The sequence below is a fragment of the Hordeum vulgare genome, chromosome 2H, assembly GCF_904849725.1.
Source record: "Hordeum vulgare subsp. vulgare chromosome 2H, MorexV3_pseudomolecules_assembly, whole genome shotgun sequence".
NCBI lineage: Eukaryota > Viridiplantae > Streptophyta > Magnoliopsida > Poales > Poaceae > Hordeum > Hordeum vulgare.
In genome coordinates, this window is record NC_058519.1 from 23,306,194 (window position 1) to 23,326,309 (window position 20,116).

General features: G+C 43.0%; 1 non-coding gene across 1 annotated transcript; it reads left to right on the top strand.

Moving 5' to 3' along the window:
- The first annotated feature begins 12,929 nt into the window (after positions 1 to 12,929).
- LOC123433659 lies at positions 12,930 to 13,032 on the top strand. Its single transcript, XR_006624997.1, has one exon. It is a non-coding gene; the product is annotated as a U6 spliceosomal RNA (small nuclear RNA).
- The last annotated feature ends 7,084 nt before the right edge of the window (positions 13,033 to 20,116 follow it).

A 20,116-nucleotide genomic window follows, 5' to 3' on the forward strand; every position in this document is an offset into this window, starting at 1 on the left:
GGGGTTATAAGGTCTATGATGTGTTTTACCGGACGTGGACGTTTGGTCTACTAGATGATGCCTCACGCGTTGCTGCCAAAACATTGCTAAAAATGGATAAACAGTTGTTAGAAAAAAAAACTAAAGAAATCGAATGTAAGCTTAAAAACAATAAAATACAAAGCATGTAAGAACAGAGTAAAAATATAGTTAAAATGTAATTTCTAACAAAATATGAAGGATGAACTCTAATGCCAAAAACTACTTATGACTAATATGCATGAAATGATGATGTGGCACCATTGCATGCGAAGAGAAATGCAAAAAATATTGTTTATGTCTTGCATTCATACTTGCTTATATGTCATGGTTGCATGGCTATAAAATTAAGTAGTGGGTTATAGCTATTTAGGAATAGAGAATGTTTTGCATGCATACTTGCTTATGTGACATGGTTGCATGACTAAAAAATTTAGGTAGTGAGTTGTAGCTATTTAGGAATAGAGGATGGAAACATCTACATCCTATATGAAAAAAGTTAGCAATTCAACAAACAGTCAAAAAGTTGGTTGCGGCTTTGTAGGTGGAGGTGAGTCAAAAGGTTAACCAGTGCCGGTGGGGGCTGCCGGAGACTAAACCAGAAAATCTCGACGTAGGGTATCATAAGCTAGGTGTTTACGAGCGATGTTAACAATTACACATGGATTTTATCTAGGTTCGAGCTCTTGGTGAGATAATACCCTATGCCATGCTTGTGATTATTGCATTGCAGTGGACATTAAGGACAATATAACCACACCTAATCCCTGTTCTCACAGCGATTTGCGTTTTGGGCCGTCCATTTATGCGATCTGGACATTCGTGGCCGTCACATCTTGTGTACAAAGCGTTTTGTCCTGCAGTATGTGTAATCTGGCCCAACTGTCCTGTGGGCTGCTGCTCTAGAGGCCAAAATGAAGGCCTCTGGTGCACTGGGCTGTTAGGCAATTCTAGCGCTAAAGGAGGTCCGTTGGGCTTGCGGCATAAAGAAGAGCGACCACGTCCAATTCTTCCAGCTCCGATTCGGTTGCCTCAAGGAAAAAATCTCGTCCCGGTTCGAGGCGGAGCAAAGAGATAGCGCCGCCGCCGGCGACACTGGTGATGCCCGCTGTCAAACGGAAACCTTCATCCCTCCCTGCATCTCATCTCTCCTGGCAAGCCCGTGCCTAGGTTATCTCATCTTCTCCGTACTTCTGTTGGGGAACGTCGCATGGGAAACAAAAATTTTCCTACGCGCACGAAGACCTATCATGGTGATGTCCATCTACGAGAGGGGATGAGTTATCTAAGTACCCTTGTAGACCGTACAACAGAAGCGTTGGTGAACGCGGTTGATGTAGTGGAACGTCCTCACGTCCCTCGATCCGCCCCACGAACAATCCCGCGATCAGTCCCACGATCTAGTACCGAACGGACGGCACCTCCGCGTTCAGCACACGTACAGCTCGACGATGATCTCGGCCTTCTTGATCCAACAAGAGAGACGGAGAGGTAGAAGAGTTCTCCGGCAGCGTGACGGCGCTCCGAAGGTTGGTGATGACCTTGTCTCAGCAGGGCTCCGCCCGAGCTCCGCAGAAACGCGATATAGAGGAAAAACCGTGGAGGTATGTGGTCGGACTGCCATGGAAAAGTCGTCTCAAATCAGCCCTAAAACCTCCGTATATATAGGTGGGAGGGAGGGGACCTTGCCTTGGGGCTCAAGGAGCCCCAAGGGGGTCGGCCGAGCCAAGGGGGGAAGGTCTCCCTCCCCCCCCCCAAACCGAGTTGGACTTGGTTTGGTGGGTGGGAGTCCTTCCTTCCCTTCCCACCTCCCCTTTTTTTTCTCTTTGATTTTTCTTCCAATGCGCATAGGGCCCCTTTTGGGCTGTCCCACCAGCCCACTAAGGGCTGGTGCAACACCCTCAAGGCCTATGGGCTTCCCCGGGGTGGGTTGCCCCCCCCCCCGGTGAACTCCCGGAACCCATTCGTCATTCCCGGTACATTCCCGGTAACTCCGAAAACCTTCCGGTAATCAAATAAGGTCATCCTATATATCAATCTTCGTTTCCGGACCATTCCCGAAACCCTCGTGACGTCCGTGATCTTATCCAGGACTCCGAACAACATTCGGTAACCAACCATATAACTCAAATACGCATAAAACAACGTCGAACCTTAAGTGTGCAGACCCTGCGGGTTCGAGAACTATGTAGACATGACCCGAGAGACTCCTCGGTAAATATCCAATAGCGGGACCTGGATGCCCATATTGGATCCTACATATTCTACGAAGAACTTATCGTTTGAACCTCAGTGTCAAGGATTCATATAATCCCGTATGTCATTCCCTTTGTCCTTCGGTATGTTACTTGCCCGAGATTCGATCGTTAGTATCCGCATACCTATTTCAATCTCGTTTACCGGCAAGTCTATTTACTCGTTCCGTAATACAAGATCCCGCAACTTACACTAAGTTACATTGCTTGCAAGGCTTGTGTGTGATGTTGTATTACCGAGTGGGCCCCGAGATACCTCTCCGTCACACGGAGTGACAAATCCCAGTCTTGATCCATACTAACTCAACTAACACCTTCGGAGATACCTGTAGAGCATCTTTATAGTCACCCAGTTACGTTGCGACGTTTGATACACACAAAGTATTCCTCCGGTGTAAGTGAGTTATATGATCTCATGGTCATAGGAACAAATACTTGACACGCAGAAAACAGTAGCAACAAAATGACACGATCAACATGTTATGTCTATTAGTTTGGGTCTAGTCCATCACGTGATTCTCCTAATGACGTGATCCAGTTATCAAGCAACAACACCTTGTTCATAATCAGAAGACACTAACTATCTTTGATCAACTGGCTAGCCAACTAGAGGCTTGCTAGGGACAGTGTTTTGTCTATGTATCCACACATGTAAATGAGTCTTCATTCAATACAATTATAGCATGGATAATAAACGATTATCTTGATACAAGAATTATAATAATAACTATATTTATTATTGCCTCTAGGGCATAATTCCAACAGTCTCCCACTTGCACTAGAGTCAATAATCTAGCCCTCACATCATCATGCAAATTACATTGTAATAAATCTAACACCCATACAGTTCTGGTGTTGATCATGCTTTGGCCGTGGAAGAGGTTTAGTCAGCGGGTCTGCTACATTCAGATCCGTGTGCACTTTGCATATATTTACGTCCTCTCCTTCGACGTAGTCGCGGATGAGGTTGAAGCGTCGTTTGATGTGTCTGGACTTCTTGTGAAACCGTGGTTCCTTTGCTAAGGCAATGGCACCCGTGTTGTCACAGAACAAGGTTATTGGATTCAGTGCGCTTGGCACCACTCCAAGATCCGTCATGAACTGCTTCATCCAGACACCCTCCTTAGCTGCCTCCGAGGCAGCCATGTACTCCGCTTCACATGTAGAATCTTCTACGACGCTTTGCTTGGAACTGCACCAGCTTACCGCACCCCCATTAAGAATAAATACGTATCCGGTTTGCGACTTAGAGTCGTCCGGATCTGTGTCAAAGCTTGCATCGACGTAACCTTTTACGGCGAGCTCTTTGTCACCTCCATACACGAGAAACATCTCCTTAGTCCTTTTCAGGTACTTCAGGATATTCTTGACCGCTGTCCAGTGATCCACTCCTGGATTACTCTGGAACCTACCTGCCATACTTATGGCCAGGCTAACGTCCGGTCTAGTGCACAGTATTGCATACATGATAGAACCTATGGCTGAAGCATAGGGGACGGAGCGCATATGCTCTCTGTCTTCATCAGTTGTTGGGCACTGAGTCTTACTCAATCTCGTACCTTGTAAAACTGGCAAGAACCCCTTCTTGGACTGTTCCATTTTGAACCTCTTCAAAACTTTATCAAGGTATGTGCTTTGTGAAAGTCCTATCAGGCGTTTTGATCTATCCCTATAGATCTTAATGCCTAGAATGTAAGCAGCTTCTCCTAGGTCTTTCATAGAGAAACTTTTATTCAAGTAATCCTTTATGCTCTCCAAAAACTCCACGTTGTTTCCAATCAGCAATATGTCGTCCACATATAATATTAGAAACTACACAGAGCTCCCACTCACTTTCTTGTAAATACAAGATTCTCCAACCACTTGTATAAACCCAAATGCTTTGATCACCTCATCAAAGCGTTTGTTCCAACTCCGAGATGCTTGCACCAGTCCATAAATGGATCGCTGCAGCTTGCACACCTTGTTAGCATTCTTAGGATCGACAAAACCTTCGGGTTGTATCATATACAATTCTTCCTTAAGGAAACCGTTAAGGAACGCCGTTTTGACATCCATCTGCCAGATTTCATAATCGTAAAATGCAGCTATTGCTAACATGATTCTGACGGACTTAAGCATCACTACGGGTGAGAATGTCTCATCGTAGTCAACTCCTTGAACTTGTGAAAAACCCTTTGCCACAAGTCGGGCTTTATAAACGGTCACATTGCCGTCAGCGTCCGTCTTCCTCTTAAAGATCCATTTGTTCTGAATAGCCTTGCGGCCTTCAGGCAGTACCTCCAAAGTCCACACTTTGTTCTCATACATGGATCCTATCTCGGACTTCATGGCTTCTAGCCATTTGTTGGAATCTGGGCCCACCATTGCTTCCTCATAATTTGCAGGTTCATTGTTGTCCAACAACATGATTGATAAGACGGGATTACCGTACCACTCTGGAGCAGCACATGGTCTCGTCGACCTGCGTGGTTCGACAGAAACTTGAACCGGAGTTTCATGATCATCATCATTAACTTCCTCCTCAACTGGCGTCGCAACGACAGAGGTTTCCCCTTGCCCTGCGCCACCATCCAGAGGGATGAGAGGTTCGACAACCTCGTCAAGTTCTATCTTCCTCCCACTCAATTCTCTCGAGAGAAACTCCTTCTCGAGAAAAGCTCCGTTTTTTGAGCAACAAACACTTTGCCCTCGGATTTGAGATAGAAGGTGTACCCAACTGTCTCCTTTGGGTAACCTATGAAGACGCACCTTTCCGCTTCGGGTTCCAGCTTTTCAGGCTGAAGCTTTTTGACATAAGCATCACATCCCCAAACTTTAAGAAACGACAACTTTGGCCTTTTGCCATACCATAGTTCATAAGGCGTCATCTCAACGAATTTTGATGGTGCCCTATTTAAAGTGAATGCAACTGTTTCTAATGCATAACCCCAAAACGATAACGGCAAATCGGTAAGAGACATCATAGATCGCACCATCTCTAATAAAGTACGATTACGATGTTCGGACACACCATTACGCTGTGGTGTTCCAGGAGGTGTTAACTGTGAAACAATTCCACATTGTCTTAAGTGAGCACCAAACTCGAAAATCAGATATTCACCCCCACGATCAGACCGTAGGAACTTGATCTTCTTGTTACGATGATTTTCAACTTCACTCTGAAATTGCTTGAACTTTTCAAATGTTTCAGACTTGTGTTTCATCAAGTAGACATAACCATATCTACTCAAATCGTTAGTGAAGGTGAGAAAATAACGATATCCGCCGCGTGCCTCCACGCTCATCGGACCACACACATCGCTATGTATGATTTCCAACAAGTCACTTGCACGCTCCATTGTTCCGGAGAACGGAGTCTTAGTCATCTTGCCCATGAGGCATGGTTCGCACGTGTCAAGTGACTCCAAAAGTCCATCAGCATGGAGTTTCTTCATGCGCTTTACACCAATATGACCTAAGCGGCAGTGCCACAAAAATATGGCGCTATCATTGTTAACTCTAATTCTTTTGGTCTCAGTGTTATGTATGTGTGTATCGCTATCAAGATTCAATATGAACAATCCTCTCACATTGGGTGCATGACTATAAAAGATGTTACTCATAGAAATAGAACAACCATTATTCTGTGACTTAAAAGAGTAACCGTCTCGCAATAAACAAGATCCAGATATAATGTTCATGCTCAACGCAGGCACTAAATAACAATGATTTAAGTTCATAACTAATCCTGATGGTAACTGAAGTGAAACTGTGTCGACGGCGATTGCATCAACCTTGGAACCATTTCCTACGCGCATCGTCACTTCATCTTTCGCCAGCCTTCGTCTATTCCGCAGTTCCTGTTTCGAGTTGCAAATATGAGCAAAAGAACCGGTATCGAATACCCAGGCACTACTACGAGAGCCGGTTAAGTACACATCAATAACATGTATATCAAATATACCTGATTTTTCTTTGGCCGCCTTCTTATCTGCCATATACTTGGGGCAATTGCGTTTCCAGTGACCCATACCCTTGCAATAGTAACACTCCGTTTCAGGCTTAGGTCCAGCTTTGGGTTTCTTCGTCGGATTGGCAACAGGCTTGCCGCTCTTTTTTGAATTACCCTTCTTGCCTTTGTCGTTTCTCTTGAAACTAGTGGTCTTATTCACCATCAACACTTGATGCTCTTTACGGAGTTCAGACTCTGCGACTTTTAGCATCGCAAACAACTCGCCGGGAGACTTGTTCATCCCTTGCATGTTGTAGTTCAACACAAAGCCTTTATAGCTTGGCGGCAGTGATTGAAGGATTCTGTCAGTGATAGCCTCTTGCGGGAGTTCAATCCCCAGCTCAGCTAGACGGTTTGAGTACCCAGACATTTTGAGCACATGTTCACTGACAGACGAGTTTTCCTCCATCTTGCAAGCATAGAATTTATCGAAGGTCTCATACCTCTCGATCCGGGCGTTCTTCTGAAAGATAAACTTCAACTCCTGGAACATCTTAAATGCTCCATGACGCTCAAAGCGACGTTGAAGTCCCGGTTCTAAGCCATACAAGACTGCACATTGAACTACTGAGTAGTCCTCCTTACGTGCTAACCAAGCGTTCTTAACATCCTGATCAGCCGTAGCGGGTGGTTCATCTCCTAGCGCAGCATTAAGGACATAATCCTTCTTCCCAGCTTGTAAGATTAGCTTAAGATTACGAGCCCAGTCTACAAAGTTGCTTCCATCATCTTTCAACTTAGCTTTCTCTAGGAACGTATTAAAATTCAGGGTGACCGTCGCGTGAGCCATGATCTACAACACAAATATATTCAGAGTGGACTTAGACTATGTTCAAGATAATTAGAGTTTAACTTAATCAAATTATTCGCTAAACTCCCACTCAAAAAGTACGTCTCTCTAGTTATTTGAGTGGTTCATGATCCACTTACACTAGCTCAAGTCCGATCATCACGTGAGTTGAGTATAGTTTCAGTGGTAAGCATCCCTATGCTAATCATATCATCTATATGATTCATGATCGACCTTTCGGTCTCATGTGTTCCGAGGCCATGTCTGCACATGCTAGGCTCGTCAAGCTTAACCCGAGTGTTCCGCGTGCGCAACTGTTTTGCACCCGTTGTATGTGAACGTTGAGTCCATCACACCCGATCATCACGTGGTGTCTCGAAACGACGAACTGTAGCAACGGTGCACAGTCGGGGAGAACACAATTTCGTCTTGAAATTTTAGTGAGAGATCACCTCATAATGCTACCGTCGTTCTAAGCAAAATAAGGTGCATAAAAGGATTAACATCACATGCAATTCATAAGTGACATGATATGGCCATCATCACGTGCTTCTTGATCTCCATCACCAAAGCACCGGCACGATCTTCTTGTCACCGGCGCCACACCATGATCTCCATCAACGTGTTGCCATCGGGGTTGTCGTGCTACTCATGCTATTACTACTAAAGCTACATCCTAGCAAAATAGTAAACGCATCTGCAAGCACAAATGTTAGTATAAAGACAACCCTATGGCTCCTGCCGGTTGCCGTACCATCGACGTGCAAGTCGATATTATCTATTACAACATGATCATCTCATACATCCAACATATCACATCACATCGTTGGCCATATCACATCACAAGCATACCCTGCAAAAACCGTGGAGGTATGTGGTCGGGCTGCCGTGGAAAAGTCGTCTCAAATCAGCCCTAAAACCTCCATATATATAGGTGGGAGGGAGGGGACCATGCCTTGGGGCTCAAGGAGCCCCAAGGGGGTCGGCCGAGCCAAGGGGGGAAGCTCTCCCCCCCAAACCGAGTTGGACTTGGTTTGGTGGGTGGGAGTCCTTCCTTCCCTTCCCACCTCCCCCCTTTTTTTCTCTTTGATTTTTCTTCCAATGCGCATAGGGCCCCTTTTGGGCTGTCCCACCAGCCCACTAAGGGCTGGTGCGCCACCCTCAAGGCCTATGGGCTTCCCCGGGGTGGGTTGCCCCCCCCCCCCGCGTGAACTTCCGGAACCCATTCGTCATTCCCGGTAACTCCGAAAACCTTCCGGTAATCAAATGAGGTCATCCTATATATCAATCTTCGTTTCCGGACCATTCCGGAAACCCTCGTGTCATCCGTGATCTCATCCGGGACTCCGAACAACATTCGGTAACCAACCATATAACTCAAATACGCATAAAACAACGTCGAACCTTAAGTGTGCAGACCCTGCGGGTTCGAGAACTATGTAGACATGACCCGAGAGACTCCTCGGTCAATATCCAATAGCGGGACCTGGATGCCCATATTGGATCCTACATATTCTACGAAGATCTTATCGTTTGAACCTCAGTGCCAAGGATTCATATAATCCCGTATGTCATTCCCTTTGTCCTTCGGTATGTTACTTGCCCGAGATTCGATCGTCAGTATCCGCATACCTATTTCAATCTCGTTTACCGGCAAGTCTCTTTACTCGTTCCGTAATACAAGATCCCGCAACTTACACTAAGTTACATTGCTTGCAAGGCTTGTGTGTGATGTTGTATTACCGAGTGGGCCCCGAGATACCTCTCCGTCACACGGAGTGACAAATCCCAGTCTTGATCCATACTAACTCAACTAACACCTTCGGAGATACCTGTAGAGCATCTTTATAGTCACCCATTTACGTTGCGACGTTTGATACACACAAAGTATTCCTCCGGTGTCAGTGAGTTATATGATCTCATGGTCATAGGAACAAATACTTGACACGCAGAAAACAGTAGCAACAAAATGACACGATCAACATGCTACGTCTATTAGTTTGGGTCTAATCCATCACGTGATTCTCCTAATGACGTGATCCAGTTATCAAGCAACAACACCTTGTTCATAATCAGAAGACACTGACTATCTTTGATCAACTGGCTAGCCAACTAGAGGCTTGCTAGGGACAGTGTTTTGTCTATGTATCCACACATGTAAATGAGTCTTCATTCAATACAATTATAGCATGGATAATAAACGATTATCTTGATACAGGAATTATAATAATAACTATATTTATTATTGCCTCTAGGGCATAATTCCAACAACTTCCCCTTTGGTACCCTGCCGAGCGCAACTTGGAGCGGCAACCCCCACCACGATCCGCTTCGTCCTCCCTTCACCGAGTCATCCAGGTGGCCATGGTGTTTGCAGTTGCGTTTAGGTACGTACGCCGTATACACAATCCCCCCTCCCCCTCCCCCGCCGCTGGTTGCTCTGCACGACCTGTGTTGACTGTTGGCTTTCCCTGGTTGGTGTGGTTATGTACCTGAGATCAATTTGTGTGTGGCTTCGAGTAGCATATAACCTGGTTAGAGTAAAATTGTCCTAGCTATATTTCGGAAGGGATCTCTCTAGCGACAACGGAGGATTTCTCATGGACCAGGGAGAAAAGGAGGGACCCTATTCTCCCCAGCATCCTCACTTGCGAAGGCAAATGCATCTGCAGAAGGTACAAGTTGTCCAAGTCTATTTTCCTTATAGTTGAACACAAATGCCCAAGTAAATACTTCCCTAAAAAAGTAAATACGTATCAGCTTTTATCATGAGCTTACTTAGGCATTTGTGTTAAATTAATTATTCCTATTGTGCCTACATTACATGCTTTGCTATTTCAAATGCTGTGAGCAAACAGAGCTTTTGCATAAGATGAACATATATCTAATATCTGAAAAAGTATGTGATAATATTGCTCATAAATAATTAGCTTTTCTGATTGTGAGAAACCCTTTTTTCAGAATTTGCAGGCCATAGAAGTTCATATCTGATTAGTTAAAGCTAAGCAGCCTTCTTGTTCATTTCAGGTATGCCGGTCTTGGTGTTTGTACAGTTGAACGTATTAACCTAACTAGACCTGAGTTTGCATTTATGTTCTGTCGCGGTGAAGTTATGCATTTTTGCATATTTCTCCCTTGGGTGTCAATTGTCAAGTTCCATCACAGACAAAATCATTGGTGTTTTCCTGCTGGGGGATTATCATTTTGTAGGTAATATATTTCTGCAAGAAAATAAACTGATTTTAAGTATTCAAATAGAGATGTGGCCTCTCAATTAAACAAACTTTATTCTAGAAAATGTCAACCAATCTTTCTCTTTGGCTGTATACTTGAACCACTGTATAACATCGAATAAACAAGAGATGAACTTCTTAGGCTGCCGGTTTAATCGGAGTGAGGCAATGCTTGCTTTGACGATCGATTTAGGTCTCCTCCCATGCACATACAAGCTCCTTGTTGCGGTGCTGGAGACGAGCAAAAGCATGGAGTGGATTGGTTCTTAGATCCGTCGCCAACTCGAGCGAACACTGTACTGGGCAGGTGCAATGGTGGCCGGTGCTTGCGTCACGGGCAACAACGAGCACCTTCGGCTGCTGATCGTCAGTGTCATAGAAGCCCCCTCCCTCGAGTGCATGTGTGTCACTCAACCATTCATGTAGCTTAAAGGACACTCCAATCGTAAGTTCCTTTCATTCATGCTACTATCTTTGCATCCTTTCTTATCTCTATATTTGGTCGGTCATTTGTTTGATGAAATGCACAAAACAGTTTTCCTCTTGAATATCTATGTATGCATTCTTTGAAGTCTTCAATTCATGAAAACGAACATTGAAAATGTGCATGTTATTATTGGCAAATACACTGTTAAATAATAATCATCAGCAACTTTATTAAGAATGTATTAGTTAGCTACATATAGCAGATAAAACACTTAGTGCATCCTGTACCCCCCTCATCCCCCCACCCCCCCCCACCTCACTAAGTATTTCAAAACCATGCCAAAATGTCAAAACATTGTATTGTAGTATGTGCTCTCTCTTTTTGGCAAAGAAAACAAAGTGTATTTTGATCATATAGTCGCAAATATGAAGCACACTTACTTTTCAGGGTTTAACTATGCACCCCATCATGTGTCGTTTTCCTTCGCTTGATGTTCATTAAACTGAACAGAAACCATATCCTGCCATACTATCTGAATACTTATTTGCAAGGCAACTAAAGTTTCTTTCTTTTATTGCTAACAAATAGGTTAATAGATGCACATTGTATTGAAGAAAACTATATATTAAGAAAATTCTAAATAGATGGACGCGGCAACGCGCGCCATCCATGATCTAGTAGAGTATATGTATCTACCAAAAGATTGTAAGTATGAGAATATATGTATGAGTCAAACCCTTCGGTTTATATACGTACTGGATGGTCATAGGATGCAAGATCCTAGTTGACCATGTAAGGGGAGGCGGAGTTCTCCACAGACACAACATCTTGTCGTGTTTGCCAAATCTTCTCGAACCTTTTGATTACTAGACGATGCCCCGCGCGTTGCTGCGAAAAACATTTAAAAAAAATAATAAATGTTAGAAAATTAATGGTAATGCAAAAATCATTATAAAAATGTCTTGCTTAATTACCTAGAAAAAAAAATCATGCATGAGGATATGTTTTGCATGAAGAGATTAATAAAAAAATAACTTGTAACTACATGCATAAATTAATGATGTGGCATTGTTGCATGGAGAGGAAAAATAAATAATGGGTTCTACTCCCTCCGTTCCAAAATATAAGACATTTTAAAGATTTCACTATAAGACTATATACGGAGCAAAATAAGTGAATCTATACTCTAAAATATGTCTATGTACATCCGTATGTAGTTTATAGTGTAATCTCTAAAAGGTCTTATATTTAGAAACGGAGGGAGTAGCTATTTAAGAATAGAAGATACCCCATTGGCGGGTCCTCAGCCCGGCCTACCATACCCAGGCGGCAATCAACATAATATGAGGCCCCTTAGCCAGGACACCACCAGTGGCCTTTTAGTTTTGAACCCAAGTCGGACTAACCGAAGCCCGAGCCAGAGATTGGGATGCTGCAACAAGCCACAGCGAGGTGTGGGGTCGCCAGGCTTGAACATGAGATCGTCAGAGGCGAGGCAGCCATGGGGAAGAAAGAGAGAGGGGAGAGAACGTGTACATGTTTATCAGTTGTTCGTTGTCCAGAAAAATGGTTCAACGAAGAATAAAGTAGCTGATAGAAATCGGCTGACAAATAATTATTTTTATACACAACTGATGGATATGTGTTCCCTTATTTTATGCAATTTTCACAAGGCAAAGTTTGCATCCACCCTCCACTCGCATGATAGTTTTATATTTCTCGTAACTTAGAAAACCTGTTGCAGAAATGCAGTTTTGGTGGTCTATACGAATTTCCCGAAATTTGAAGAGAGCAAAATACCAGAAACTTATCTCAAGGTCGAATACTCATGTTTCAAAACGAATCAAAATGACGAAAATATGGTCTCCGGGTGCTTGTCGCTCTCATCAAGTATTAAGTAGAGGCATTTGCATCACAGCATGCAAGGGCAATAGATCAATACCCAAGAGCGACATTCTTATGTGGATGGGTGCCATATGGTAATCTTTATGAGATTTTTTTTTTAGAAAGCTGCCATAAGATACCTTATTAGGATATGGCCAGGTCCACTATGCATGTTCCAGTTCTCTTTCAAGTTGGCCCAGTTGTACGTTCCTGCGGTTTCTACGGCTCGCGGGAACCGCAAGGCGCCCTCCAAGTTTAAGTTTAGTACCACAACGCCGAGCGAAGGAGCTCGAGACTTGCTTATAAGCGTGTCCCTTCCATTAGCACTGTCCCTTCGGGGACATCCGATAAAATTGGAACGATACAGAGAAGATTAGCATGGCCCCTGCGCAAGGATGACACGCACAAATCGAGAAATGGTCCAATTTTTTTTAAGATTTCGTGCACCGGTCCCTACACATTTCACAGATACACCCCTGGGCAATCTTCTCGTGCGGTTGTGCACTTTTCTTTGCAGCTAGGTCCTTCCACTCTTTCCTTTTCTTTGCGGTACTCTTTCCTTCTCTTCTATCCTATGCCTTGGCCTTCAATACTATACTTGTCATACTTAATTTTTTTTCTTATATAACAACCCCTGCCCTTGAATACCTGTCATGTTTTGTCCATGTTTGTTCTTTTTGAGATATTCTTGCTTTTTTACTAAATATCTCAGCATAATTTCTCATCTTGCAATGTATAATCCTTGCGCATTTTACAGATATGTCCCTAAGCGTGCTTCTTACGCGGTTGCTATATTTTCTTCGCAAACAGGGCCTTCCACCGTTCTATAACAACCCCTGCCCTTGAATACCTTTCGTGTTTTGTCCATGTTCATTCTTTTTGGTATACTAGTACATATGCCCATGCATTGCAACGGGCTCCTCATCTCAGCCTCGATGAGTGTGTGACTCCTCCCTCCTACCGCTCTATCCAACAATTCATCCTAGGGGAATGCATCATCCAAATGATGCCACTCGGCGATGATGAGACCACATACTGTAAAAGGCAGAACTTACCCTGTCATATTCTATCTGCAGGCACAGAACACAAATATCTTGTGAATTACATGCCACATGTATTGTAAACAAGCCTCATTTAAGTTGAATATGTGAGTCACGTGTCTTCTAAGCCCCTGCCATATACATAAATCATAGAAATCATGCACAGATAGGCAATGATACTACACACACGGAGAAAAGCCACGGATATTCACGAACCATGCTGCATGCCTTTCATTAATTGGTCCACCAAAGATTTTTGTGTCTCTAGCTAGCAAAATGGCAGGATAAACTAAAATGTAACAGTTCTGGATGGATATAAAATAGGATGAAGATCACTATTGAAAAGGAACAAAGAATATACACATACATGTGTAAGGCAGACATGTGAGATGAAATAGGCATAGTATTCTTTTCATTGGTCAGGAACAATGGTGAGTATCTTTTTCAATGTGTTCCTGTATCAAAAGGCTAATAGGCAGCCAAAGTAGGATCAGAAAAATATGAAAGGGAGCTTGAATGCCCATTGTTGGGAAATAGTTTTTAATGTATAAAATACACTAATCAGATAAAACCCACTTTACCATAGTCTACAGAATCCAGATTCGTGTGTTTATATAGTAAGCCGGTAAAAAGTTTACATGAACCGATGGATACATGATAAGAGAGGGACTCATATTAAAAGTAGTTTGCCCATGAATATCTTGGAAATCTTGTGATGATACAACAATAGCGTTCTGATAATAGCATGCTGATATCTGCTACATTTAAGGATGCAAATCTACACATTCAGATCCACCAATTAACGTGTTAACGTGGCAGAGATGGCATCTCTACTGCTCTAGAAGGCGCTTTTGAGTGTCTGCACCAACCTTTAGGAATTGCAGCTGGGCTGCAGAAGAGCTAAATAACAAACCACAAATTCCATATATATATTGTGAAGATAAGTATAATAAGCACGAACAATTTTGTACTCTGAACCGAAAAGTTAATTATCCATTGTTAAAGTATCATACATGCACTCAGCAAAAAAAAATATCATACATGCACAACACATGCATTTGTCTACACAAAGACATAGGTAAATGAATGCCCATGCATTGCCATGAAGAAGAAATGAATCAACTGATTGCAACTTTCTCATTTTCCAATTAATTAAATCTAGGCACCTTGACCACCTTTGATAAAAAAATGTGGGACGCTAGTTTGGGAAAGAGTATATGTATTCCCGTCCTTGACAACCTAAATTTTTGCATAGATTCTTTGATATTTCCAGCAACATGTTTAGCAATCTGTGTTTATCAAGAAAGTGTTGAGAGTTGTGAGAGGAAGAAGAGGTAGAAGAAGTGGCACTGCGACGAGACGGCGTCAACAAAGGGCTAATACAGAAGCCCACCCGGGTATTATACGCCGCTAGTCCACCTAGCGGTCCCAAGCTGCCTGTGGTCTAGCGTGCTCCGTTGGCACACACTCCTCTCACCGGTCCTTCTCATGGAAGCGTCCAGTCCCCTCTTATATTTTCCAATTCTTTCCTCCCACTAGTGAGCATGCACGTGCAACGTACGTAATATCAAAGAGTCATGGTTCATTCTCTTCTAACTTCTCTCGCTAAGGGAAAATTACGATAAGAGTTTGCCACTTCCTCTGTCGTTAAGATAGTGGGTCCCCGCATCCATATACCACCGCTCCAAACGGGAGGGGAATGCTTCGATTCCAGCGCGCTGAGGATGTCAATGCACCGAAATAATACAACCTACTCTCGTCCACCATCAAATATTTTTTTGACAACACATCATTGATGTCATATAATTTTTCTTTTAGAGGAAACAACAGTCTATTAGTAAATAGTTTTCAGTGTCACGTACAATCAGTGGCCTAACAACACTCCTGCGCTCAGGCTTCGGCTTTCACCGCTTTGCTTCATCTCAAGATGTTTAAAGCAACAGTCATTAACACATTCCCTTTGTGGTTGCAAGCACTGACGTGATTGGTCATATTTTTAGTTGATTCATTTAATCAGAAAGTAAATACCAAAGGATCCAAACATGGGGAGTTTACACCTACGCGTCCAAGCGTCCCAACGCTCGGTCCAAATCCCCCACCCCTATTTCAATGGATGGGGGGCCGGTGCTGCAAACGTTTCTCCCCTCAATTAGCATAATAGGAAACTTTGAAGCTGTTTGAAATCGGTCGCTCCAGCGTGGGCGCGAGATAGCAACCCTCCAATCATGGTTGATGAAAGCTTATCAGGCATGGAATGTCAAACAAATGGTATTGAGATCATGCATGTTGAGAACATCTTGTCCTATATGTTTTTTGCGGGTAAAAACTTGTACTACCTCCATTCCTAAATATAAGTCTTTGCAAAGATTACACTATAAACTACATACGGATGGAGTATGTCTATATACATTCATATGCAGTTTATCGTTTAATCTTTAAAAAGACTTGAGTAATACAAGTCATACGAAGAGGCAAAAGATATTTGATCTCAGCAATCAATGATGTAAACACTTATCTGTCTATATCCTTCTACTTGAGCACGTTCACTGCTGATAGCGAGTCCAATTTCACACAAATAGGCAATTCTGATATCCGAATGGCAATGAATATTCCCTCCATACAAGCACACAACTCTGCTTCTTGTCCTATATGTTAATGAAGAAAAGATAAGTTTAATTTCATATGAAGCATTTTAATAACCCGAAGATAAATATGAATTCATTCACAATCAGCTTTACACAAATTAATTTGTGTGCTCCTTGTTCGGGATTTGTAAGAATATATTATTACACAAATTAATTTACCAACATAGTGCACAAAACATACAATCAAATTCTAAATGTCGTCCCACATGCTAATAATTATAAATACATGTATGTTGTTCAATCCATCTACGATATACAATCCTATTGTATAAACAATAGCATAAGTTTTGGGTTAACCACATAGTAGTACACAGCCATCTACAAAATCAGGAGAGGAAGGTACCTTCTGTACCTGCACAGGGAAAATCTTGAGACAGACTCTATGCTGCCTGGATGGGAGAATCTTGTGGTGGAGATTGGGAGGAGGTAGCCGAGGAGTTCTCAAATGGCAGCATGGAGGTTGGAGTGGTGAGAGCCGAACGACGGCGTGCGTGCAGTGTGTAGGGAATAAAATCCAACAAGATATTCAGTGTGTCTTTCTCACGGACATTCCCAAGGCAACTCTTCTGAAACCACAGAAAATGGATTAAGCAGGCAACAAGTTAAATACGGAATCTGATATGTAACCGAAATTCATTGATTCACCGCAATATTGTGGTGCGAAAGGTTCTTGAGGAGCTTCAATTCTTCCTTGAGTTCTCTTATATATGTGCCTAATAGTAGAAACAAAAGCCACAAATCACCTCACATGAAGAAAAATCGGTTGGGGAAATGCTACTCACTTGGGCTTTATCCGAGGTCGCGTTGGTGCTCCGGATCAAAGCTGCAACCAGAATCAAACAAAGGAGAGGCATTATAATGAATGACTCCAAGTCTGCAAACAATACAAACCAGAAAACCAAATCGAAAAAACCTAGCACCTGTATTACTGCGAGGAGCTCGCCGGTGTCCAAATTTATCCCGAGCTAGACATTCCCGAACGTACCGGAGCCGGTCATCTTGCCCTTCCACCATTGGATCGGCGGGATCTCTCTTGCGCATCCGCTCCCGTTGACAGACACGGGCCTTAGAGGCAGCAGGCGGCGCGGTTGCGAGGGGCTCTTGAAGATGAGCCCGAGCAGCCCCACCCTTCTCGACTTGTGGAGGCAAGAGATGATTCCGACGCTGATCCCGCCAAGGGGCCCGGCGGAGTGCTCCGGGGCGGCGATGCTGGTGCCAAAGTTGATGGATCCCCGCACGGAGTCGAATAAATCATGGAGTGCGAGCCCGCTGCTGCTCGAGGGAGGAGATGGACCCTGCCGCCGCCGGGGCAGGCCAAGCCCGCTGCGTCCCACGCTGCCGCTGCCGCAGGTCGAATCCGCTGCATCTCGCGCGGTCGCCACCGCTCAACGGAGGGGAGGGACACCGGTGCCGGCGACGCAGGCCAAGCCTGCTCTGTCCCACACCACCAACACTGCTCGGGGGAGGAGAGCGATCCCGGCATCGCCGACGCAGGCCAAGCTTCGCCCAACGGCGTTCTGTAGCGGAGGCGAGGAGGAGAGAGAGATGGAGTCATGGGGAACCATCGAGGCCGGTGGAATCCCGTCGCGTATTGCGGGCGGATCCGCGGGGATCTGGGGAGAGGGGACGCATAGCGGACGCGTGTGGAATATTCCTCTGCGGGTAGAATGCGTTTAGTCCTATTAAATTGCCAATTGCACACATAGATCGGGATTAGATTAATTGTATGCATTAGATTTTATTCGGTGAGGCTAATCTGACGACGGTAATTAGGATGGGTACATTTACGGGGTGCCTTTAAAAAAGTTTTAGTTTGCTTGTTAAATAGTAGTATAGATGAGGCTCTGTCAATCGCTCAGGCACAAGTCCTTATTGATTTTCTAGGCGGCTTATTGCTATCAACTCACGGATGTACTTAAATTGGTTGGATTTTGCTTAAAACAACAAGGTGGGACTATCTAATACCGACCAACTACTTTAGTACTTGAACATAAGCGTGCTCTGTTGGACAGGGGTGGAAAGGGGGACGAGCAGGCACCAGCCCCCCCCCCCCCCCCCCCAAACGATCGACGAAACCCCAAGTATCTAGATCGACGAAACCCCAAGTATCTAGTATATATTTTATTAAGGGTTTTTATTTCCATGTATTTGTCCCCTCCCCCCTCTATCAGCGGCTATATCTAAATCCTGGCTCCGTCAATGCTATTGGATGTCGGGAGTTCGACTCCCAGCTGCACCATTATTTTTGCCACCTACGAATTATCCTATGCCACCGGATTTTAAAAACAAAAAGTAAAAAAGAGGCTTGTGGGGTTCCAATTTAGGCTTTCCGGCAAGAGCAGCAAAGACTGAAACCACCAGGCTAGTTAGTTCATTGTGCATAAAACCGATGGTGATTCGCAAAGAGAAAAACGAATTGTTTTTATCCACTTACCGATGGCATGGTGGGTAATTTATGCCAACTTCAGCGGCAATTTCTATGACGGACGACGGAAACAATTTTGCTTTATTAGTAGCATAGCAGAGTAAATATGTCCGTGCGTTGCAACGGAAGACAAAAATATTACGTTATAGCCAAATAAGTATAGTATGGCTCAATACCCGGGCACATGAGCATCCTATATTTTTTCTATTTAACATGGTGTCCCATCATCTTGTCACTTATCTTTTCTCTCATCCTCGTTAATGATGGTCGTGGTGTTCATGTGATCAAATTTTGTTGATTGATGTCCACTTAACTTTTTTCTGAAATGTATGGACAGTTTTTTACTCAGTCTATGAACTTTTTTAAAAATGGGGAATAAATTTTGAAATTCGTGATTATTTTTAGTTTTTCTCAACATTGTTTTTATTTCATAGACATTTTCTTCGAACTAATGGATAATTTGAATAAATGATCATTTTAAAAATCATGATATTTTATACTTGCTGAATATATTTTACAATTGTGAATCATTTTATAATATGTGAACAGTTCTGAAAAATCATCAAATATTTTTAAACCATGGACATTTTATTATTTCCTGAACCTATATTTCAATTCCCAAACATTCTATGGTTTCATGAACAATTTTTTTAGAACTCAAAAAATTGGTATTTTGAAAAATCATGAATTAATTTAAAGAATAATAAAAAAAATCGAACTAGGAAAACATGGGCTGGCCCATGAACTCGTGTTGGCTGCTATAAAAAGAGAAAAGCAGTGTTCATGTGATCAAGTTTTGTCGATTGATATAAACGTATCTTTTTTATGAATTGAATGGACAGTTTTTTACTCAGTGAACGTTTTTTGAATCGATGAACTTTTTTGTAGATGGGGACAAATTTAGAAATTCGTAATTTTTTAGTTTTTCTCAACATTTTTTAAAATTTCATAGACTTTTTGTGAATTCTTTTATAATATGCGAACAGTTTTTTAAAACCATCAGCATTTTTTGAATCCATTAAATTTTCTGATTTTCCAAACATTCTATGATTTCTTGAATTTTTTTTAAAACTAAATAATGGAATTTTGGAAAATCATGAACTAATTAAAGTAGAAAAATAAATAAATTGAAATAATCAAACATGTTCTGGTCCATGAACCCATGTTTGCTGCTATAAAAAGAGAAATAATAGGGGATGAAAAAAGGTATGGGAACGAGGGATCGAACCTGTGTCTGATCTGTGAAGGACAGTCCCTCTGGCCACCACAGTTCGCGTGTGCTCGTAGTTCTTCACAGTCTCATAGTGTAATAACAAAACGGGACAACGCCTTTGACAGAAAAAATTAGAATCATTTTTTCACTTATGGGTGGTATAGTGGGTAATTTAAGCCAATTTCAGGGGCA